The sequence below is a fragment of the Vigna unguiculata genome, unplaced genomic scaffold (assembly GCF_037176805.1).
Source record: "Vigna unguiculata cultivar grain cowpea cultivar isolate G323 ecotype 2 unplaced genomic scaffold, ASM3717680v1 ptg000265l, whole genome shotgun sequence".
NCBI lineage: Eukaryota > Viridiplantae > Streptophyta > Magnoliopsida > Fabales > Fabaceae > Vigna > Vigna unguiculata.
The window spans coordinates 9,270-35,000 of record NW_028196901.1 but is presented as its reverse complement, the minus strand read 5'-3'; the positions used below and the strand labels follow the sequence as shown (position 1 = coordinate 35,000).

The window sequence follows — 25,731 nt, the reverse complement described above, 5'->3', positions numbered from 1 at the left end:
TTTTATGTCTCTTACCAGTTCTTCCTCCCGAATTGAGACCGATTATTCAAATAGATGGGGGCAAATTAATGAGCTCAGATATTAATGAACTATATAGAAGAGTTATCTATCGGAATAATACTCTTATCGATCTATTAACAACAAGTAGATCTACTCCAGGAGAATTAGTAATATGTCAGGAGAAATTGGTACAAGCAGCCGTGGATACACTTCTTGATAATGGAATCCGCGGACAACCGATGAGGGACGGTCATAATAAGGTTTACAAATCTTTTTCTGATATAATCGAGGGTAAAGAGGGAAGATTTCGCGAGACCCTACTTGGGAAACGGGTTGATTATTCAGGTCGTTCTGTCATTATTGTAGGTCCATCACTTTCATTACATAGATGTGGATTGCCCGGCGAAATAGCAATAGAACTTTTCCAGACATTTCTAATTCGTGATCTAATTCGAAAACATTTTGCTTCCAACATAGGAATTGCTAAGAGTAAAATTCGGCAAAAAGAACCGATTGTATGGGAAATACTTCAAGAAGTTATGCAGGGACATCCCGTATTGCTAAATAGAGCACCTACTCTGCATAGATTAGGTATACAGGCATTCCAACCCATTTTAGTAGAGGGGCGTGCTATTTGTTTGCATCCATTAGTTTGTAAGGGATTCAATGCAGACTTTGATGGCGATCAAATGGCTGTTCATGTGCCTTTATCCTTAGAAGCTCAAGCAGAAGCACGTTTACTTATGTTTTCTCATACAAACCTCTTGTCTCCAGCTATCGCGGATCCAATTTCTGTACCAACTCAAGATATGCTTATTGGACTTTACATATTAACGAATGGGAATCGTCGGGGTATTTCTTCAAATAGGTATAATCCACGTAATTGCAGAAATTTGAAAAATGAAAGAATTCCCCAAAAAAACTATAAGTATACGAAAAAAAAAGAACCTTTTTTTTGGAATTCCTATGATGCAATTGGAGCTTATCAACAGAAAAGAATAACCTTCGATAGTCCTTTGTGGCTCCGGTGGCGACTAGATCTACGCATTATTTCGTCAAGAGAAGTTCCTATCGAAGTTCACTATGAATCTTTAGGCACCTATCATGAAATTTATGGGCATTATCTAGTAGTAAGAAGTACAAAAAAACAAATTCGTTCTATTTACATTCGAACCAACGTAGGTCATATTTCTTTTTATCGAGAAATCGAAGAAGCTGTACAAGGTTTTTGCCGAGCCTATTCATATGGTATCTAATCATATAGATGGTTGTATCTAAGATAAACAAATTTATGATACTGGTGTAAATTCAAATCTTCATGATTTAACATTTAACAAGGATCTTAGTTTTTTAATTTCTCAATTTCTACACAAATTAAGATAAAGAAAAGGCAGTTTTTCAATCATTGACTCAAATCCATTGTTGAACTGAATGAATCCCACTGAGTGGAATAGGGAGGTACTTATGGCAGAACGGACCAATCTAATGTTTCACAATAAAGTGATAGGTGGAACTGCCATTAAACGACTTATTAGCAGATTAATAGATCACATCGGAATGGCATATACATCACATATCCTGGATCAAGTCAAGACTCTGGGATTCCGCCAAGCTACGGCTACATCCATTTCATTAGGAATTGATGACCTTTTAACAATACCTTCGAAAGGATGGCTAGTCCGAGATGCTGAACACCAAAATTTGATTTTGGAAAAACAGCATCATTATGGAAATGTACATGCAGTAGAAAAATTACGCCAATCCATTGAGATATGGTATGCTACAAGTGAATATTTTCGACAAGAAATGAATCCTAATTTTAGAATGACCGATCCTTTTAATCCAGTCCATATAATGTCCTTTTCGGGAGCTAGAGGAAATGCATCTCAAGTACACCAATTAGTAGGTATGAGAGGATTAATGTCGGATCCACAAGGACAAATGATTGATTTACCTATTCAAAGCAATTTACGCGAAGGGCTATCTTTAACAGAATATATAATTTCTTGCTACGGAGCTCGTAAAGGGGTTGTAGATACTGCTGTACGAACATCAGATGCTGGATATCTTACACGTAGACTTGTTGAAGTGGTTCAACATATTGTTATACGTCGAACAGATTGTGGTACCATTCGAGGAATTTCAGTAAATACCCAGAATGAAACGATGCCGGAAAGTAGTTGGACACAAACATTAATTGGTCGTGTATTAGCAGACGATATATACAGAGGTTCACGATGCATTGCCATTAGAAATCAAGATATTGGAATTGGACTTTTCAATCGATTGAAAACCTTTCAAACACAACCAATATCTATACGAACTCCTTTTACCTGTAGGAATACATCTTGGATCTGTCGATTGTGTTATGGTCAAAGTCCTACTCAAGGTCACTTGGTGGAATTAGGAGAAGCTGTAGGTATTATTGCGGGCCAATCCATTGGAGAACCGGGCACTCAATTAACATTAAGAACTTTTCATACTGGCGGAGTATTCACAGGGGGGACTGCCGAACAGGTGCGAGCACCTTATAATGGAAAAATTAAATTCAATGAGGATTTGGTTCATCCTACACGTACACGTCACGGGCATCCTGCTTTTCTATGTTATATAGACTTGTATGTTAGTATTGAAAATGGTGACATTATACATAATGTGACTATTCCACCAAAAAGTTTTCTATTAGTTCAAAATAATCAATATGTAAAATCAGAACAAGTGATTGCCGAGATTCTCGCAGGAACATATACTTTTAATTTAAAAGAAAAAGTTCGAAAACATGTTTATTCTGACTTAGAAGGAGAAATGCATTGGAGTACGGATGTGTATCATGCATCAGAATTTAAATATAGTAATGTCCATATCTTACCAAAAACAAGTCATTTATGGATTTTATCAGGAAAATCAGACAGATCCGCTTCAGTCTCTTTTTCAACCCGAAAAGATCAAGATCAATTGAACATTCATTATCTTTCTACAGGAGAAAGAGATATTTGTAACCATTTAGCAAGTAATAATAAAGTAAGACATAATTTGTTTCGTTTCACTCCTTCTGAAAAAAAAGAAAGAAGGATTTCAGATTATTCAAAAAATAATCAAATCCTATGTAAAGATCATTGTCATTTTACACATCCTGCTATTTTTCACGATACTACGGATTTATTAGCAAAGAGGCGGAGAAATCGATTCATTATTCCATTTCAATTCCAATCGATTCAAGAACGAGACAAAGCACTAATGTTAGATTCCAGTATCTCGATTGAAATACCAATCCATGGTATTTTTCGTAGAAATAGTATTTTTGCTTATTTCGATGATCCTCAATACCGAACACAGAGCTCGGGTATTACTAAATATAGGACTATTGATATAAATTACATTTTTAAAAAAGAGGATTTTTTAATCGAGTATCCAGGAATTCAAGAATTTAAGACAAAATACCAAATTAAAGTAGATCAATTTTTTTTCATTCCCGAAGAAGTGTATATTTTACCAGAATTTTCTTCCATAATGGTACGGAACAATAGTATTATTGAAGTAGATACACCAATCACTGTAAATATAAGAAGTCAAGTAAGCGGGTTGGTTCGATTGGAGAAGAAAAAAAAAAAGATTCAATTAAAAATATTTTCCGGGAATATCTATTTTCCCGGAGAAATGGATAAGATATCCCGGCACAGTGCCATGTTGATACCACCGAGAACGGTAAAAAAAAATTCAAAAGGATCAAAAAAAAAAATGAAAAATTGGATCTATGCTCAATGGATCACAATTATGAAAAAAAAGTATTTTGTTTTGGTTCGACCGGTCATTTTATATGAAATAGAAGATAGGATCAATTTAATCCAATTTTTTTCCCAAGATATGTTACAAGAAAGAGATAATTTGGAACTTCAAATTATTCATTATATTCTTTCTGGAAATGGAAAATCAATTCGGGGAATTTCTAATTCTAATACAAGTATTCAATTAGTTCGGACTTGTTTAGTCTTAAATTGGGATCAAGACAAAAAATTGTCTTCTATCGAAAAAGGGCATGCTTCTTTTGTTGAACTAAGTATAAAAGGTTTGGTTAGATATTTCTTAAAAATGGACTTAGGAAAATCCCATATTTCATATATAAGAAAAAGGAAAGATCCGCTCGGTTCAAGATTTATCTTGGATAATGAGTCGGACTGGACCAACATCAATCCATTTTTTTTTATAGATCCGAGGGAAAAAGTTCAACAATCACTTAGTCAAAATCATGGAACTATTCATATGTTGTTGAATAGAAATGAGAAATGCCGATCTTTAATAATTTTGTCATCATCGAATTGTTTTCAAATACGATCATTCCACGATGGAAAATATTACAATGGGATAAAAGAAGAAATAAATCCAATTCAAAGAGATCCTCTGATTCCAATTCAAAATTCGTTAGGTCCTTTAGGAATAGCCCTTCAAGTTGCCCATTTTTATTTTTACCTTTTAATTACTAATAATCAGATCTCGATAAATAAAAACGGGCAACTTGACAAATTAAAAGAAACTTTTCAAGTATTAAAATATTATTTAATAGACGAAAACGAGATCATTTATAAATCTGATCTATCTAGTAACATCCTTTTAAATCCATTCTATTTGAATTGGCATTTTTTCCATCATAATTATTGTGAAAAAAAAACGTTTCCCATAATAAGTCTTGGTCAATTTATTTGCGAAAATGTATGTATAGTTCAAACGAAAAATGAACCACACCTTAAATCGGGTCAAATTCTAACTGTTCAAATGGATTCTGTAGGAATAAGATCGGCTAACCCTTATTTGGCGACTCCTGGAACAACTGTTCATGGTCATTATGGAGAAATACTTTCTGAAGGAGATATATTAGTTACATTTATATATCAAAAATCGAGATCAGGTGATATAACACAAGGTCTTCCAAAAGTAGAACAGGTATTGGAAGTTCGTTCGATTGATTCAATATCCATAAACCTAGAAAAGAGAGTGGATACTTGGAATGGGCGTATAACAAGAATTCTTGGCATTCCTTGGGGATTCTTCATTAGTGCTGAGCTAACTATAGCGCAAAGTCGTATTTCTTTGGTTAATCAAATTCAAAAAGTTTATCGATCCCAGGGAGTTCACATTCATAATAGACATATAGAAATTATTGTGCGTCAAATAACATCAAAAGTATTGGTTTCAGAAGATGGAATGTCTAATGTTTTTTTGCCTGGCGAACTAATTGGATTGTTGCGGGCCGAACGAGCTGGGCGTTCCTTAGAAGAGTCGATCTGCTATCGAGTTCTATTATTGGGGATAACAAAAACATCTTTGAATACTCAAAGTTTCATATCTGAAGCAAGTTTTCAAGAAACTGCTAGAGTTTTATCAAAAGCCGCTCTCCGGGGTCGCATAGATTGGTTGAAAGGTCTGAAAGAGAACGTTGTTTTAGGGGGAATGATGCCAGTTGGTACTGGATTCAAAAGAATAATATACCGTTCAAAGCAAAGGCAATATAACAAGATTACCCCGGAAACAAAAAAAAGAATTTATGTGATACATCAAAATAATCTAGGATTTAAGAATTCCTAAAATAATGATTCTTAAGGTCGTATTCATCTCCGGTCACTTTATTTTGTATATATTTTGTATAATAAAAGAAACATAATAAATAAACGAATCATATTCAATGAAATAGAAAAAATGGCCCGATCTTTTTTTTATCAACGGCAAATTTTCAGTAGAAGAGAAGGTTCCTTCGGAACACTTATTTTTTTCTATTTCAGTATACTGGGTCTCTTTCTTTCATTTCAAAAAATTGATCTAATTTCTATTTGGAAATGAAAGAAAAGTGTGGGGATAATTATAAATGACAAAAAGATATTGGAACATAATTTTGGAAGAGATGATGGAAGCTGGTGTTCATTTTGGCCACGGTACTAGAAAATGGAATCCTAAAATGTCACCTTATATTTCTGCAAAGCGTAAGGGTATTCATATTACAAATCTTATTAGAACTGCTCGGTTTTTATCAGAATCTTGTGATTTAGTTTTTGATGCAGCAAGTGGGGGAAAACAATTCTTAATTGTTGGTACAAAAAAAAAAGCAGCTGATTCAGTAGCGCGGGCTGCAATAAGAGCTCGGTGTCATTATGTTAATAAAAAATGGCTCGGCGGTATGTTAACGAATTGGTATACTACAAAAACACGACTTCAAAAGTTCAGGGACTTGAGAATGCAACAAAAGACGGGGAGATTTCATAGTTTTCCAAAAAAAGATGCCGCTATATTGAAGAGACAATTAGCTCAATTGGAAACATATCTTGGCGGCATTAAATATATGAAGGGCTTACCAGATATTGTAATAATCGTCGATCAACAAGAAGAATATACGGCTCTTCGAGAATGTATAACTTTGGAAATTCCAACAATTTGTTTAATTGATACAAATAGTGACCCGGACCTCGCTGATATTTCAATTCCAGCTAATGATGATGCTATAGCCTCAATTCGATTAATTCTTAACAAATTAGTTTTTGCAATTTGTGAGGGTCGGTCTAGATATATACGAAATTCTTGATTAATAATAAGATAAAAAATTCTTGAATTTGCTTCGAGGGGTTCATAGATTTATGGAATCGCTTACTATACTAGTAAGAAATTGCACAAAAATGAAAATAGAAAACAAACAAAAATTTTATGTAATTAGTATCGGTATTCAAAATCAAAAATGAAAGTAGACAAATCAAAAGGGAAAGGAGATGTTTGAATAAAAATAATTCCCTTTTTTCAACTTCTTTTTTTAGAGGACAGGACAATATGAATGTTTTATTATGCTCTATCAACACATTAAAAAGATTATACGATATATCTGCTGTGGAAGTAGGTCAACATTTCTATTGGCAAATAGGGGGTTTCCTAGTACATGCCCAAGTACTTATTACTTCTTGGGTTGTAATTGCTATCTTATTGGTTTCAGCCATTCTAGTTATTCGAAATCTGCAAACCATTCCCACTTTCGGTCAGAATTTATTTGAATATGTTCTTGAATTCATTCGAGACGTGAGCAAAACTCAGATTGGAGAAGAATATGGTCCGTGGGTTCCTTTTATTGGAACTTTGTTTCTATTTATTTTTGTTTCTAATTGGTCAGGGGCTCTTTTACCTTGGAAAATCATCCAATTACCTCATGGGGAGTTAGCTGCACCCACAAATGATATAAATACTACCGTTGCATTAGCTTTACTTACATCAGTTGCATATTTCTATGCGGGTCTTTCAAAAAAAGGATTAGCTTATTTTAGTAAATACATCCAACCAACTCCAATCCTTTTACCGATTAACATATTAGAAGATTTCACAAAACCCTTATCCCTTAGTTTTCGACTTTTCGGAAATATATTAGCTGATGAATTAGTAGTTGTTGTTCTTGTTTCTTTAGTACCTTTAGTAGTTCCTATACCTGTCATGTTCCTTGGATTATTCACAAGCGGTATTCAAGCTCTCATTTTTGCTACTTTAGCTGCGGCTTATATAGGTGAATCCATTGAAGGCCATCATTGACTAGTTTTCTCAAAAATAGTCTTTTTTGTTTAGCTTGCCACACATATATTGTGGCTCAATAGAATCTACAAAATAAACATCTATCTATAGATATATAGATAGATATAGATAGATCTATTCGATTAGTATATATTAGTTTGGATATTCAAAAAAAATGAATAGCTAGAATTAGAATTCTGTATGATATTTACGTTTACAATGTGTGATAAAAAGATACTATATAGAATGTTAGTAGATTCTCGTTTGATTCACATTTAATTCAACAATTGATCAAAAGATAATTAAAAACATTTAGATCACCCAATTTCCTATATTTCTTTGAAACATTAATGAAATCGAATGAATTTATTTAGATTGATTGTATCCATATGGGATAAGAGAATAAGAAAAGAGGGAAGGGGAGCTTAAAAAAAAACATGATAAAAAAAATAGAAGTGAGGGGATCAGTCAAGGTTTTTTAGGTTTCAAAGAATGAATTTCAATTTCGATTGAATCTAAAACACAAAGAAAATTAGTTTACAGCATAGAAGAAACCTATGTATATGTGATATGATATTATAGATGAACTAGTTTTATATGAACTAACCATATATCTGAAATAACTAATCTTTTCTATATAAAAAAGGCCTCGCTATTACTGTCAATTTCTATAGGGATAGAAAAGCAAAGTCCTTGCGTTTCAGCTCTAATTGTGAATTGAAAATTAAAAAACTAAAGAAATTGTATAAAAAAACGAAGAATTCAAAGAATGATTCCAAAATTAAGGTAAGAGAAGAACAAAGATTATACAGATTCACCCCCAAAACTATGTAGTTCGAGACGAAAAAAGAAATCTCGAAGTAATTCGTTTAATAACTATTATTTTCAATTTTTAATTCTTATTTTTATTAATTACTTTAACTGAAAAAGTCTTGGTAATTGAAAAATGAAGTCAGAATTTATTAGTCGATTATATCATTAACTATTTCTTTCTTTTATATGTAGGTTACGAGGAAATTCTCATGAATCCAATTATTTCTGCCGCTTCTGTTATTGCTGCTGGATTGGCCGTAGGGCTTGCTTCTATTGGACCTGGGGTTGGTCAAGGCACTGCCGCAGGGCAAGCTGTAGAGGGGATTGCACGACAACCAGAGGCAGAGGGAAAAATACGGGGTACTTTATTACTTAGTCTGGCTTTTATGGAAGCTTTAACAATTTACGGGCTGGTTGTAGCATTAGCACTTTTATTTGCTAATCCTTTTGTTTAATCCTAAAAAGATAAAAATACATATGTGGACTTCCTTTTTCGAATTATATTAATAATTCACTCCTACAATTCTTTATCTGTTCGGATAAGAACACAGGAGAAGGACTAATTGAAAGGTATTCACATACTTATTCACCCTCTTTCTTCTTTTTGTTTAGTCCAATGAACCCCTCTTTTATTTTATTTCTTTTAAGATAATTTTTTGAAAGTGTTCAAACTAGATAGATTTTGCAATTGATAAAAGAACTGGTATCTAATTCTAAGAAGTATCATTCTTTTAGGGAATCTTCCAATTGATTGACCAATCCAAATTATATCAAATTCTATAATTATATATTCCAATTAGATTATTATATTATCTATCTAATAGGAATATTAGAAAGATAATTAGTCTATTCATAAGAGGAGATGAGATCATATGAAAAATATAACCGATTCTTTCCTTTGTTTGGGCTCCTGGCCATCCGCCGGAAGTTTCGTGTTTAATACCGATATTTTAGCAACAAATCCAATAAATCTTAGTGTAGTGTTAGGTCTACTGGTTTTTTTTGGAAAGGGAGTGTGTGCGAGTTGTTTATTTCAAAGAATAAATTGGATTTAACCAAACTGCACTTTTTAGTTTAGTTAGAATTAAGAAAATGTGCAGAATCCCGCGAATTACTTCTGAATTCATTTTCTTTTTTGAATAAATTAAGAAAAATCTTAAAGAACCATAGCATTTCGCGCTTTATTGGTAATCCACTTTGATTCTCTATTTACCAAAAATTTTGGACTATTACCATGGTTAAAAAGAGTTTGAAGTCTATACGCAGTGTAGTACTCTTTCTACCGCTATATTAATACAGAAAGGAAACGGTTTCAAAAAAATTATTCGATTTTTTTTCGATATAAAACACTCATGTCGATAAAAAAAATGGCTTGAATCCTATTTATGGCGAGAAATAAAAAACGGGTGAATTTAAACCTCCCCTTTGTACGATGCGTAATCGATGGATGACCTATGTATAAATTCAAAAGAAGTCTTTGGATTTGAATAAAAAAACAACTTTGTTGACATATATTTGTTTGGTCAAAAGAGTCCTCCGAATATTCTAGTCTTATATTGGTAATTGTTTTCACTTTGAATAGAGAAGAGAGGATAGGCTCATTACATAAAAAATTGGTAAATTTCCGATAAGTAATTGAGTGTGAGAGCCAAATGAATCGAAAGATTCATGTTTGGTTCGGGAAGAGATCATAGACATTTTGAAATGGATGGAAAGAGAGTCTACTTTCATTACGTGATTTATTAGATAATCGAAAACAGAAAATCTGGAGAACTATTCGAAACTCAGAAGAATTACAGGAAAACGCCATTGAACAGCTCGAAAAAGCCCAGGCCCGCTTAAGGAAAGTTGAAACAGAAGCAGATCTGTTTCGGGTGAATGGCTATTCTGAGATCAAACGAGAAAAATTGAATTTAATTAATTCAATTTATACGACTTTGGAACAATTAGAAAATTACAAAAACGAAGCTATTGATTTTGAACAACAAAGAGTTATTAATCAAGTTCGACAGCGGGTTTTACAACAAGCCTTACAGGGAGCTCTAGGAACTCTAAATAGTTGCTTGAACAACGAGTTACATTTACGTACTGTTAGTGCTAATATTGGCATGTTTGGGATGATGAAATAAAAAAATAACTGATTAGGCTTTCTATTATACAATAGAGTATAGGCATCATTTTTTTCTTATAAAAAATAAATTTAAGATATTTTCATGGTAACCATTCGTGCAGATGAAATTAGTAAAATTATCCGTGAACGCATTGAGCAATATAATACAGAAGTAAAAATTGTAAATACTGGTACCGTACTTCAAGTAGGCGATGGTATTGCTCGTATTTATGGTCTTGATGAAGTAATGGCGGGTGAATTGGTGGAATTTGAAGAAGGTACTATAGGCATTGCTTTGAATTTGGAATCAAAAAATGTTGGTGTTGTATTAATGGGTGATGGTTTGCTGATACAAGAGGGAAGTTCAGTAAAAGCAACAGGAAGAATTGCTCAGATACCTGTAAGTGAAGCTTATTTGAGTCGTGTTATAAATGCCCTGGCTAAACCAATTGACGGTCGAGGAGAAATTTCAGCTTCGGAATCTCGATTAATAGAATCTCCCGCTCCCGGTATTATTTCAAGACGTTCGGTATATGAGCCTCTCCAAACAGGACTTATTGCTATTGATTCGATGATCCCCATAGGACGGGGCCAGCGAGAATTAATTATTGGAGATAGACAAACAGGTAAAACAGCAGTAGCCACAGATACAATTCTCAATCAACAGGGACAAAATGTAATATGTGTTTATGTAGCTGTTGGTCAAAAAGCATCTTCTGTGGCTCAAGTGGTGACTACCTTACAAGAAAGAGGAGCAATGGAATACACTATTGTAGTAGCTGAAACAGCGGATTCTCCAGCTACATTACAATACCTCGCGCCTTATACAGGAGCAGCTCTGGCTGAATATTTTATGTACCGTGAACGTCACACTTTAATCATTTATGACGATCTCTCCAAACAAGCACAGGCTTATCGGCAAATGTCTCTTCTATTACGAAGACCACCAGGTCGCGAAGCTTATCCAGGGGATGTTTTTTATTTACATTCGCGTCTTTTGGAAAGAGCCGCTAAATTAAGTTCTCAGTTAGGCGAAGGAAGTATGACTGCTTTACCAATAGTTGAAACTCAATCGGGAGATGTTTCAGCTTATATTCCTACGAATGTAATTTCCATTACAGATGGCCAAATATTCTTATCGGCCGATCTATTCAATGCTGGAATAAGACCCGCTATTAATGTTGGTATTTCAGTTTCCAGAGTTGGATCGGCGGCTCAAATCAAAGCCATGAAACAAGTAGCTGGTAAATTAAAATTGGAATTAGCACAATTCGCAGAATTAGAAGCTTTTGCACAATTCGCTTCTGATCTAGATAAAGCTACTCAAAATCAATTAGCAAGAGGTCAACGATTGCGCGAGTTGCTTAAACAATCCCAATCAGCTCCTCTTACTGTGGAAGAACAGATAGTAACTATTTATACCGGAACGAATGGTTATCTTGATTCATTAGAAATTGGACAGGTAAGGAAATTTCTTGTTGAGTTACGTGCTTACTTAAAGACGAATAAACCTCAATTCAAAGAAATCATATCTTCTACCAAGACATTCACTGGGGAAGCAGAAGCCCTTTTAAAGGACGCTATTAAAGAACAGATGGAACTCTTTTTATTCCAGGAACAAGTAGAAAAAAATTGATGAATCATTAAATAATTTTGTAATTCAATTTTCCAATTTTTATAATTAGTATCTTTTAATATGTTTTTATTTCATTTGAATATTATATATAATGAATTCGAATCAAAATGTAATAAATCAAAAAAAATAGAAGGACAAGGTTGAAATTAGATATGCAAACAACTTGCGTCCAATAGGATTTGAACCTATACCTAAGGTTTAGAAGACCTCTGTCCTATCCATTAGACAATGGACGCTTCTATTTTATATTTGATTCTTTAACCTTTTTAACTAAACCTTATTAAAAAGATTAAAGAATCAAACAAATATAAAGAATTCTAGAAATTATAAAAATAAAATAAATCAAATATTTAGAATAAAAGAAAAAAAAAATAAAAAAGAAAAATCAATTGAATATAATTGAATATATATAACTAAAACTAAATTAAGAAATGAAAATGAAGAATTGACAAATTCTTTAAGAATTCTAGATTCATTCTCGAAGAAAAAAGATAGATTTAAATAGAATAAAATAGAAGCGGGTAGCGGGAATCGAACCCGCATCGTTAGCTTGGAAGGCTAAGGGTTATAGTCGACGTTGATTCATCATTTTGATTTAACGTCTCTAATTCAAAACTGAACGTGAAACTTTTGTTTCATTCGGCTCCTTTACGGAATGAAGAGATGGACAATAAAAAAAATTGACCCATAACATCTATGTCAGCCTTTTTGTATGAATAGGTTTCAAATATCTTGCTTTTTAGATGATCCCTCTAGAAGAGCAATATTCTAACAATCTATGTTTTTTTTCTAGTTACTTCGTTCTCTATTTCTATTTCAGAAAATCTTTAGGAAAAGAAGAAAATTTCCGTCGAGCTAAAAAAATGTCGATGTCTCTAGTAAACTAAAAGAATCGTTTAATAGCTATTTTGCTTCAATTTTTACTATGCAAAAAAATGGAAGATTTAGTTACGATTAGAAAGAAACTTTGTATATTTCTCTCCATAGATCCTTTAGTAATACTCAAAAAATTCGGATTATAGATCCAATTCCAAAAACTTATGTTTCATAATTTTAAAACTCAATTTGTCAAATTCGATTTGATTCTTCTTGTATACAAATTACAATAATGTATATTATACCGCAAATAATTCATCGAGGGGTATAAAGGAGTCCCTTTAAGTAAAAAATAAAGTTTTTGATCGGCATATGAATCAAATGGGGGATCCCTTAACTTTTGGGGGGTCCTTGAAACGAATCGCACTTTTACCACTAAACTATACCCGCTACAATATCATTATTGTATCTTTTGTTGAACAAAGCAATCAGACAAAATAAAGAAATGGGAGGCATAATATTCTAATAAGTCGAGTATTGACATGTTTCATTAGAGAATCTTCTAATGAAATTTGAAAAACGGGATAATTTTCATTTTTTTATTTTGCTGAAGGTTATATATATATACAATTTACGTTACCAGAAAAAAGAGAGGGAGTAAGAAAAGAGAACATTTTTATATTATCTTATTTTGGTTTTATCTCATAGGAATCTATCCGTATCTCTTATTTTTTTTTTAATTACAAATATTTTTACAAATATTTTTTTTTCGAATAAAATATATTCAAATAAAGAATTTTTCTTCAATATTCATGGGAATAAAAGAAAAAGAGCCCGACTAGGTACTGGCCGGGCTCATTGGCTGTATAAAAAGAAAAAAAGAAAACTAAAATATATAGAATAATAAAAAAAAGATAGATAAGATAAAAAAGAATAAAAAAAAAGCAAGTCTCTTTTTTTTTTAAGCTCCCTTTTTGTTCTTCTTGTTTATGTGATATAACATAAACAAAGTAATTCTTTTTTTTTTCAATTGGGGAGAGATGGCTGAGTGGACTATAGCGTCGGATTGCTAATCCGTTGTACAAATTCTTGTACCGAGGGTTCGAATCCCTCTCTTTCCGTTGATAATTTGGTATTTTTTTTTGAACTTGTTTTTTTTATTTACTAGTTAAAGATGTTAAAATAGAGAAAATCCTAAAAATATTTCAAAATTCCGCACAAGCAAGAAAACACAGAATCCACTTTTTTCTTATTCTATTCTTCACGTCCTGGATTACGTCCTGGATCGTTAGATAGGAATCCGAAGATGAAAAGAGAAACGAAAAAGATCACTACCGTATAAACAAAAAGTTTTAGAGTAAGCATTATGAAATCTCCAAGATAATTAAAAAACGACAAAGAAAGAGAATAGATTCTCTTATATTACAACATATTTTGTTTCTTTTAATACTAAGATACTAAGTTTCTAAAAAATGAAGTTTTTTTAGGATATGAGGAGATATATATATATGAGTTTCGAAAATGAATTGATAGTAAGAGTAGATTATTTTATTACAAATTATCAATAATTCTTTTGACCAAAAATCCTTTTTTTCTGTAATCTAGGTATTCGATTGGTGAGGGGTTCCAATCGAATAATCGGATTAGGTTTTTTCAATTCAAAAAACGTAAATGATGAGAAGGTCCCTTTTTTTCCTATATATTGAAAAATTTCAATATTGGAATCCAGAAGTCACACTGTAAGACTTATCTGATCTTATAAATTGTTAAAATGTTCGAGTTTTAGTTTTCTGAAAAATTCTGAATTTTTTTACGACATTATTCAAATTAAAAATATCATCGAAAACTTACAGCAGCTTGCCAAACAAAAGCTAAAAGAAAAAATAGTACGGGTATTACTGGCATAATATCCACAATTGGATTCAAGAAAGCGTAGGCTTCGGGCAATTTCTCCAAAAAAAAACTACTGGAATAAAGGACGGAGTGAATACAAATACAGATCCAACTAAAGATATTAAGCATAACAAACATTTTGTTCTTTAAAAAAAATAAAAGTTATTTTTGTTTTTTTTTTTTCATTCTAATTTTCAATTTTATTGCATTATATACATAATACAATAAAAAGGAAAATAAAGAGTTATGAATAAAAGTAAAAAAATGAATCAAATAAGATAAGAATCTCGAGAATCCTTCTTTTATTTGAACTTTTCCAGTTTCAAAATATTTTTTATTCTGAAATCAAAAAAATTGAAGAAATCATACTTCCTTCTATATAATATCTTAATTGAATTGTATGTAATGATCAATCAATTTAGTTTTATCCTATCTATCTATATCCATTTATAGATATAGATAGATATGTAGATACGCATATAAAATACTAGTCGCAAAATTTTTTTTTTATAGAAATTTTTGAACTGGAATTGACGAACAACCAATATCAATAATAGTCTTTATTAATGTAAAATGGAAAATGGGGCGTGGCCAAGCGGTAAGGCAACGGGTTTTGGTCCCGCTATTCGGAGGTTCGAATCCTTCCGTCCCAGAGCATATCTATTTAGGATGTATATCATATTTGAATACAGATTGTATCGCATAATTAAAAGGGACCCTCCTTTTTTTGAAAAAAAAAATTATCATTTTTCTACTTTACAAATTATAAAAATAGAATAGAGTAGAAAATATATTGCTAGAATATCAAGTTCATTTTCATTTATGTCTTTACTTTTAAAAAGGTTTTCATTATATATAAGAAAAACCGAAACGTAAAAAAAAGGATAGATTCTTATGTAGCGAATGAATCAATCACTATTCACGATTCGATAATTACATACTGGATCTAAGCTAAGGGAATGTTAGAGTAAAACTTCGTTTGAAACGATGTGGTAAAAAGCAACGTGCGGCTTGAAAGACATGATTAAATTAGGGGTGGATTTTGATATCCGCCATTTTTTCTAGTATTTTACAAACGAACATGATCTTGACTTGACATCATTTGTTCTGTTCCACTAGACCCCTTTTTTTGTTTTTGGGACAGGAAAGGGATTAATGATGTAAATAGTACATGATGGAACTCGAATTTATTCATTTCTCGGGAGCAAGTATCTAAAATTTAATAAATTCTAAAAAGTTAATAAGTCTGTTTATTTTATAAAAATAGAAAGGATCTTATTTCAGCCAGGTTCAAAAAAAATGGTTGAAATTTGTAAAATTGCTTTTTTATCAAAAAGTTTATCCGCAGGAATTAACTTTTTTTATGATTCTTTCAGAGAAAAACAGGTATGTTGCTCCCATTTTTTTAAAAAATTGAAGATTCCCGGAGTAATGTCTAAACCCAAAGATTCAAAGAAAAGCTAAAAAATCAGGGAATTAAGGAAATACCATTTTCAAATTGTATCATCAATTCTATTATCAAAAATTTTAGAAAAAAGAAATGAATGATAAAGAAACGAAATACGGGCAAGAAAGAGGAGTAGAGACCACTCAATAAATGAAATAGCTGCTGCTTGGTTTTCTTTTTAGTTTTTTGAGAATTTTTCAAATTGAGTGTTATGGAGGTACAAATAGGAAGAGTTTTTTTTTTTCAGAAAGAAAATACGAAAGAAAAATACTTCAGTCATTGTTTAATTGATTTGATGATTTTATTGCTCTATTTTACATCATAATTTTCGAAATACATAGAATTTTTGATATTCTCGAGCCGTACGGGGATAAAAATTTCCTGTACGTTTGGAGGGGGGGTATCTATATCTATCCCAAAGAGCTGTTTATCGAATTGTTGCTAAGGGATGTTCGACCCCAAAGAGAGGGAAGATATCTTCAGAAAGTGGATCCTATAAAGAATTAAACCTATTTCAATATTCCTGTTATTCTTTCATTTCCTTGACAAGGGGCGCTTAACCTACAGGAACTGTTCAGCATATTTCAAAAAAGGCAGGTGTTTTTATAGAACTTAGCTCGAATCAACAAACGAAATTCAATTAATGAAATCAAAAAGGGGGTGTAGATTATTTGTATATAGATTTACAAAACTCCCCGCTCTCTTGTTATATTCATACTTCATTTTTTTATTTCTTGTTGTTTATATAGAATCATAGAATGCAATTTTATATAGTCAGACAATTCATGAAATTTTCATAAATCTTCAAAAAAAATGAAAAATTGTATAGAGATAAAAGAGAGAATATAGGAAAAAAAAGAGTAACTAAATATAGTAATTGGACTTTTAAATAGATTCCCCCCTATGAGGTGATTTTTTTATTTCATATTTCTTCTTATTTTATTGTTATTTCTTTTTAATATTGACTCGCTCTTTATTTTTTTCAGTTATTAATTCTAGTTATTTGATTTATATACTTTTTTTTGATAGTAAATAAATGAGATAGAATATTCAAAATGGAATATTTCTATTATTTGATTTTTCATCCAATGACTATACATTTTTTTTTATGGAAATACAGGAAAAAACTCTATGGAAAAATGGTGGTTCAATTCTAAGTTACTTAATAGGAAGTTCGAATACAGGTGTGAATTAAGTAAATCAATGGAGAGTCTTGGTCCTATTGAGAATACCAGTCTAAGCGAAGAACCCAAAATTTTAACTGATATAGATAAAAAAATTCAGAGGTGGGATGATCGTGATAATTCTAGTTATAATTCTTTTGATTATTTAGTAGGTGTCGATAACATACAGGATTTCCTATCTGATAAAACTTTTTTAGTTAGGGATAATAAGAAGAACAGTTATTCCATATATTTAGATATTGAAAATAAAACTTTGGAGATTAACAACAATCATTCTTTTCTAAGGGTTTTTTCTAGCTATCTGAATACTGTTATTAAGAGTGATTACGATCATTCCATGTATGATACTCCTTTTAGTTGGAACAATTATATTAATAGTTGCATTGATAGTTATTTTCATTCTCAAATCTGTGTTGATAGTTGCATTTTTGGTAATATAGTCGAATATAATGACAGTTATTTTTATAGTTACTTTTTAGGTAAGGTCAGAAATTGTAGTGAAAGTGAGAATTCTAGTTTTAGTTTAATAACTAGTACGAATGATACAAATGATAGTGATTCCACTCTAGTAGAAAATTATATGAATCTCCATGAAAGTGAACAATTGACGCATTTGTGGATTGAATGCGAAAATTGTTATGAATTAAATTATAAAAAATTTTGGAAATCAAAAAGGAATATTTGTGAATACTGTGGATATCATTTGAAAATGGACAGTTCAGATAGAATCGAATTTTCGATTGATTCGGGTACTTGGAATCCTATGGATGAAGACATGGTTTCTCTGGATCTCATTGAATTTCATTCAGAAGAAGAACCTTATAAAGATCGTATTGATTCTTATCAAAGAAAAACAGGATTAACTGAGGCTGTTCAAACAGGGACAGGTCAAGTAAATGGTATTCCTGTAGCAATTGGTATTATGGATTTTAAGTTTATGGGAGGTAGCATGGGATCCGTAGTAGGTGAGAAAATCACCCGTTTGGTAGAATATGCTACTAATCAACTTTTACCTCTTATTCTCGTATGTTCGTCCGGAGGAGCGCGTATGCAAGAAGGAAGTTTGAGCTTGATGCAAATGGCTAAAATTTCTTCTGCTTTATATTATTATCAAACAATTCAAAAATTATTCTATGTATCGATACTTACATCTCCTACTACGGGTGGGGTGACAGCTAGTTTTGGCATGTTGGGGGATATCATTATTGGCGAACCAAACGCTTATATTGCATTTGCTGGTAAAAGAGTAATTGAACAAACATTGAATAAGACAGTGCCCGAAGATTCACAAGTAGCTGAATCTTTATTCAATAAGGGTTTAATTGATTCAATCGTACCGCGTAATCTTTTAAAGGGAGTTGTAACTGAGTTATTGCAATTCCATAATTTCTTTTCTTTGACTAAAAAGGAAAGAAATTATGGAATTGAAATACAAAATCAAAACATACAGGATCAAAGTAATAAAATAAAAGAATAATAAAAAAATACTAAGAATCATAAAAGGGTATATTCTGATATATATCGGCTTAGCTATAATCACTAGAATTCCTATATACTAAGTATAAAGATATAGGAATTCTAGTGATTATAGACTGTCTTTTTTAATAAAAATAAGAATAAAAATCGACAAAAATAAAAATAGATATAGTACAAATAGTAAATCGAGGTACCCTTATTTATGATAAACTTTCCTTCCATTTTTGTTCCTTTAGTGGGTCTAGTATTTCCGGCAATTGCAATGGCTTCTTTATTTCTTTATGTTCAAAAAAACAAGATTTTTTAGATACGGCGGTAAGTAGGGAAAAATATTATAGATCTTTTTTTTAGAGCTGGAAGCAATTGGATGAATTCCCCCTAAAGGTTTACATTTCAGTAGCGCCAGTTGATGAAAATTACTTTAGAAACAAGTAAAATTCTGGGGTTTTTTATTCCACAATTATTATTCTTAAAAAGAAAAAGAGGGGGTAATGAATATTTTAAAAAAAAGATCAAAAGAAGTACTGATCTATTCTATAACAGAGTCTCGAAAAATAAGCAATATCTTTTCAGCCTTTATCATTTTTTTAGGTTCATTGGGGTTATTGTTGGTTGCAATTTCCAGTTATCTCGGTATGGGTCTTTTCCTTTTTTCTCAGGAAATTAGTAATTTTCCATTTATTCCACAAGGGGCCGCGATGGCTTTTTATGGAATTGGGGGTCTCTTTATTAGTTTTTATTTGTGGTGGATTATTTTGTGGGATATTGGCGGTGGTTTTGATATCTTCGATAAAAAAAATAAAGAAGAAGTATGTTTTCTTCGTTGGGGATTTCCTGGAAAAAATCGTCGTATTATTCTCAAAATACCTATGAACGAGATTAAATCTATCAGAATAATAACAGGAGTTCAAGAACGAAGTATTTTGACTCGTACTCTTACTTATGAGAGTCTCGTTTATATGGAAACAATAGAACAGGGGTTTATTCCCTTGACTCGTATTGAAGATAATTTGACTCCACTAGAAATTGCAAATAGAGCTGGCGAATTATCTTTTTTTTTAGGTGTACCGCTTCTTTATTGATGAAAATTGGACTTAACTAGAAATAAAATTGCACAAAAAGTTTCAGAATTGTCCTATTTATTTAGTGTACCGATTGAAATATTTTGAAAAAAAACTGTTTTTTGCAAAATATTTCAATTTTTATTTTTATAGATGGGACATTTTTTGATTTCGAAATTTGAATATTATAGTCATAACTCGAAGTGCTCCTTGGTGTATTTCTAAAAAGAATCCTTTTTTCTTCGAATCTTAGCAATTAATATCCTTTCGAAACAATATTTTTTTCTTCATTGGATTGGAATTGACTGTGAATTCTTTCGATTTCTTATTCGATTTATGTATTCTTTTTTCTCAATTAAAGAAGGCAAAGGCTAACTTCCGAAGTTTAAGTAAAAAAAAATGATAAAATACAATCTAAATTTATCTAGAAGCTCTATAACTTGTAATGAAGCTTATACTTGATAGAAAAGTTATTATCATATAGAGTTGACGAAAGAGATGAAGTTAAGTTCATTAAAGACGAAAAATGAAAAAAAAAAAAAGCATTCCCCTTCTATATCTTACATCTATAGTCTTTTTGCCCTGGTGTATCTCTTTCACATTTAAGAAAAGTCTGGAATCTTGGTTTATTAATTGGTGGAATACTAGTCAATCCGAAATTTTCTTGAATGATATTAAAGAAAAGAGTATTCTAAACAAATTCATAGAATTAGAGGAACTGTTTTTCTTAGATGACATGTTAAAGGAATGTCCGAAAACATATATACAAAACCTTCGTACTGGAATTTATAAAGAAACAATCCAATTAATCAAAACACACAATGAAGATCGTATGAATACGATTTTGCACTTCTCCACAAATATAATTTGTTTCTTTATTCTAAGCGGTTATTCTATTCTTGGTAATCAAGAACTTGTTCTTATTAACTCTTTGGTTCGAGAATTTATATATAATTTAAGTGACACAATAAAAGCTTTTTCTATTCTTTTATTAACTGATTTATGTATAGGATTCCATTCAACCCATGGGTGGGAACTACTTTTTGGCTTCGTTTATAAAGATTTTGGATTTGCTCAAAATGATCAAATTATATCCGGTCTTGTGTCCACTTTTCCAGTCATTTTAGATACAATTTTAAAATATTGGATTTTCCGTTATTTAAATCGCATATCTCCATCACTTGTAGTGATTTATCATTCAATGAATGATTGACAGAAAAACCGATTTACTTCAATGAATTTCAAGTTTTTATCTAAAAAAGATAATTTTTCATTTTCCCCTCTTTAAAAAAAAGTTAAATAAAAAAGGGGTTCCCACCTTGGATAGGGAACTATGCGAGTGACCTACCTAATCTTATTGTAGAAATTTTCAGGATCAATGATTAGACCATGCAAACTAGAAATGCTTTTTCTTGTATAAAGGAAGGGATTACCCGATCCATTTCTATATCGGTCATGATATATATAATAATTCGAGCACCCTTTTCAAATGCATATCCAATTTTTGCACAGCAGGGTTATGAAAATCCCCGAGAAGCAACCGGTCGTATTGTCTGTGCCAATTGCCATTTAGCTAATAAGCCCGTGGATATTGAGGTTCCACAAGCGGTACTTCCTGATACTGTATTTGAAGCAGTTGTTCGAATTCCTTATGATATGCAAGTGAAACAAGTTCTAGCTAATGGTAAAAAGGGAACTTTGAATGTGGGGGCTGTTCTTATTTTACCGGAAGGTTTTGAATTGGCACCCCCCGATCGTATTTCGCCTGAGATTAAAGAGAAGATAGGCAATCTGTCTTTTCAAAACTATCGCCCTACAAAAAAAAATATTCTTGTAGTAGGCCCTGTTCCTGGTCAGAAATATAATGAAATCACGTTTCCTATTCTTTCCCCGGATCCCGCTAGTAAAAGAGATATTCATTTCTTAAAATATCCTATATATGTAGGCGGGAACAGGGGAAGGGGCCAGATTTATCTTGACGGGAGCAAGAGTAATAATAATGTTTATAATGCTACAGCAGCAGGTATAGTCAAAAAAATCATACGAAAAGAAAAAGGGGGATACGAAATCACTATAGTAGATGCATTAGATGAGCGTGAAGTGATTGATATTATACCTCCAGGACCAGAACTTCTTGTTTCAGAAGGTGAATCTATCAAACTTGATCAGCCATTAACAAGTAATCCTAATGTCGGTGGATTTGGTCAGGGGGATGCGGAAATAGTACTTCAAGATCCATTACGTGTTCAAGGTCTCTTGTTCTTCTTGGCATCTATTATTTTAGCACAAATCTTTTTAGTTCTTAAGAAGAAACAATTTGAGAAGGTTCAATTGTTCGAAATGAATTTTTAGTTCCGCGTATTTATCAACATATTAAACTCGTAAAAATAACTCAATTTTTTTGATAATTTTTGTAATTATATTCTGTATAATATCTGTATAATAGAAAATATATATATATATTCAAATATCGAAAAGTTACTCTAAGGGGGATTCTTTGTTTTTTCTTTTTTTTTTTTTTCTTTGTCCTTTCCTAGAGTCCGATTCCTATTCCTTCTTGTTTGTGTTGAAATAGAAATATTCTAAAAATATCAATAAAATACTATTTTTGAATCCCTTCCTGAAAAATCCTATATCTTAGTTTCTCTTTTTTCCAACTTAGAATCTTTCTGCCAGATAATCTTTTATGGTATATAAATAATATGTAAAATAATATGTAGTGAACAAATAAAAAAAAAAGAATGAAATGGAATTTTTTGAAACATCGGAAGAAGTAGTCATTTATATGAAAAAAAATTAGAATTCTTAAGAACTCAAGGGGGATCCACTTGCATTCGTCAAAGAAAGAGTGGATCCCTGTTCAGTTCTTACACTTTCATTTCAAAAACCCAAATAGAATACGATTACTACAGAGATGAGCCCAATCCGGAATATGAACCATAAAAGAAAATACCAATTAAACCGATCACAGTAATACCAGTTACAGTACCTATTATCCAAAGAGGAATTCTTCCAGTAGTATCGGCCATTTATCCCACTTTCCTCCACATTTAATCACGTAGTCAGTCATGCTAAAGACATTAACAAACAGTCATAGATAATTATGAAATGATATCCTTCCGAATGGGATAAAAGAATTCTTAATATATATATTATTGACTATTCCTATTTCTTCTATTAATTCTAATTAATTGAAGAAATAATTTGAAAATAAAACAGCAAGTACAAAAATAAGTAATAACCCCCAGTAGAGACTGGTACGATTCAATTCAACATTTTGTTCATTTGGGTTTAGATTGTGTCATAGCTCTATAATTCAAATTAAGTTTATCGTTGGATGAATTGCATTGCTGATATTGATCCCAAAAAAGAAACAGTGGGTACCGCTAGTCCGTGAACAGCTAGCCATCGTACTGTAAAAATTGGATAGGTCCTATCTATAGTCATTGGAGCCTCCTAAAAAGATCTACTAAATTCATCAAGTTGTTCCAAAGGATCAAAACGGCCAGTTATTAATGGAATTCCTTGTCGGTTCTCTGTAAAATACTCGTTTGGGCGGGGACTTCCAAATACATCGTAAGCTAGACCTGTACTGACAAATAACCAACCTGCAATGAATAGGGAGGGTATAGTAATGCTATGAATAATCCAGTATCGGATACTGGTAATAATATCAGCAAAAGAACGTTCTCCTGTGCTTCCAGACATCTTGAACTCCACATATTCTTGTACAGTCAAAAGGGGGGGATCGAGTCCATAAAAGACGAGATCAGTAAGGCGAAATTTACTGAAATAGAATCCTTGTTAGATCGTCCATTTTGTACCAACGGTGTCTTTTGAGTATACCGAATCAGTATAGCTATCCTTCTTCTAACAGAGCAATGAAATTTCACAATCAGTGTAAAATTTTAGTACTAGATTTTTTTCTTCTTTTTTCATTGATTGTCTCTATGTAGTCAAAAATCCGATAGAAAATTTTGCAAAGTTTGGGTATATAAAAATTTTTTTTATATTAAATTTTTAGAGTAATAGTATAAAAGGAAGGTTCTTAACATTTCAAATTATTAGTTTTGGATTAGAAACTAAAGATCCATTAAAATCGGAATATGAGAAAAGGGTTTCTAATAATTAATAAAGTAGATAATTCATAAAGTAGATTTTCTATTTTAATAATTCAATTATTGCCAAATCAATAAATATATTTTTTGTGGTTGTTGAAGATCTTTTTTTCTATTTTCTTCTACATTAATTCAAAGTGAAATAAAATGAAATAACAGAGTTATTATTCTTTGTTTGAATATTCATAATTTTTCTTTTCTTTTTCCAATATAAACAGAATTCTATTGGATATCTATAGAATAATACTAAATATTTTCATTAGATCAGTTTACTTAATTCCTGAGTTGATTAAGAAGTATGTTGATTTGAAATCACAGGATGGGTAGATGTAACAGATGAGGAATTTATTTCTAAATTATGTTACTCTATTTCTTTTTTTTTTTTTCGTCTCTAATAATTGAATTTATTGAGGAATTGCCAATTTTGAATTGTATCTTTCAAGTAGGATTTTTTATCTTCTTTTTTCTCTCAAAAATGGAAATTTAGGGAAGTGCTTTATAAACATATGTATAAAAAGAACGAACATATTTCATTTAGTTTCTATATGCCCACTATCACTAGTTATTTCGGTTTTTTACTATCGGTTTTAATTATAACCTCGTCTCTATTTATTGGTCTTAGTAAAATACGACTTATTTGATTTGTAATTTTGAGAGGAATAGTAAATTTTGGTATAAGACATTCTAGAATTCCTTACTATGTCAATTTACAATTCTCGATCGTTGAGATTTATGATCAATACAGATTTATGTTTAAGGCTAGATATTATATTACCTTTCTTTTTACTTTTCGAACAAATAAAAATGATTGAAGTTTTTCTATTTGGAATCGTGTTAGGTTTAATTCCTATTACTTTGGCTGGATTATTTGTAACTGCATATTTACAATACCGACGAGGTGATCAGTTGGATCTTTGATTCATTAATGTCTCTTTTTTTGTGATTCCCTATTTATTTAGTTTAATCCTAATCGACAAGGATAAAATTCAGACTTTCTTTTGAATGTTCAATTATTTCAGTGTAATTATCAGGCGAATAATACTAGAATCACGCTCTGTAGGATTTGAACCTACGACATCGGGTTTTGGAGACCCGCGTTCTGCCGAACTGAACTAAGAGCGTTTTGTTTTCATAAAATTATATGATCCAAATCCATTTTGCATATAGATATTCAGTATGTATGTTCAATTGGAATTCGTCTTCACAGGTTCCCGGTTTATTGCTCATCTCATAGAATATGGAATATTATAGAATACGGAATATCATAGAATAAGTAATTGTTAGGGATAGGGATGACAGGATTTGAACCCGTGACATTTTGTACCCAAAACAAACGCGCTACCAAGCTGCGCTACATCCCTTTTCCATTTGTTTATAGTGTTATTGTAAAGAATCTTTGTCTTGTTTTCCACATTTTTCTCTGTTGATATATATCAACAGAGAAAAAATACTTAAATAATAAAAAGAAAGGAGGATTTGAAATGCGAGATCTAAAAACATATCTTTCCGTGGCACCAGTAGTAAGTACTTTATGGTTCGGGGCTTTGGCGGGTCTATTGATAGAGATCAATCGTTTTTTTCCAGATGCATTGATATTCCCCTTTTTTTAATTTTAGTTATTGACACGGGAAGGGGTGAAGAAGATGA

General features: G+C 31.6%; 3 non-coding genes across 3 annotated transcripts; all 3 read right to left on the bottom strand.

The window, feature by feature from the left end:
* Positions 1-12,253: 12,253 nt before the first annotated feature.
* On the bottom strand, positions 12,254-12,325 carry TRNAR-UCU (transfer RNA arginine (anticodon UCU)). Its single transcript has one exon. It is a non-coding gene; the product is annotated as a tRNA-Arg (tRNA).
* Positions 12,326-25,132: 12,807 nt separating this feature from the next.
* On the bottom strand, positions 25,133-25,206 carry TRNAW-CCA (transfer RNA tryptophan (anticodon CCA)). Its single transcript has one exon. It is a non-coding gene; the product is annotated as a tRNA-Trp (tRNA).
* A 165-nt stretch (positions 25,207-25,371) lies between these two features.
* TRNAP-UGG (transfer RNA proline (anticodon UGG)) lies at positions 25,372-25,445 on the bottom strand. Its single transcript has one exon. It is a non-coding gene; the product is annotated as a tRNA-Pro (tRNA).
* Between the last annotated feature and the right edge of the window lie 286 nt (positions 25,446-25,731).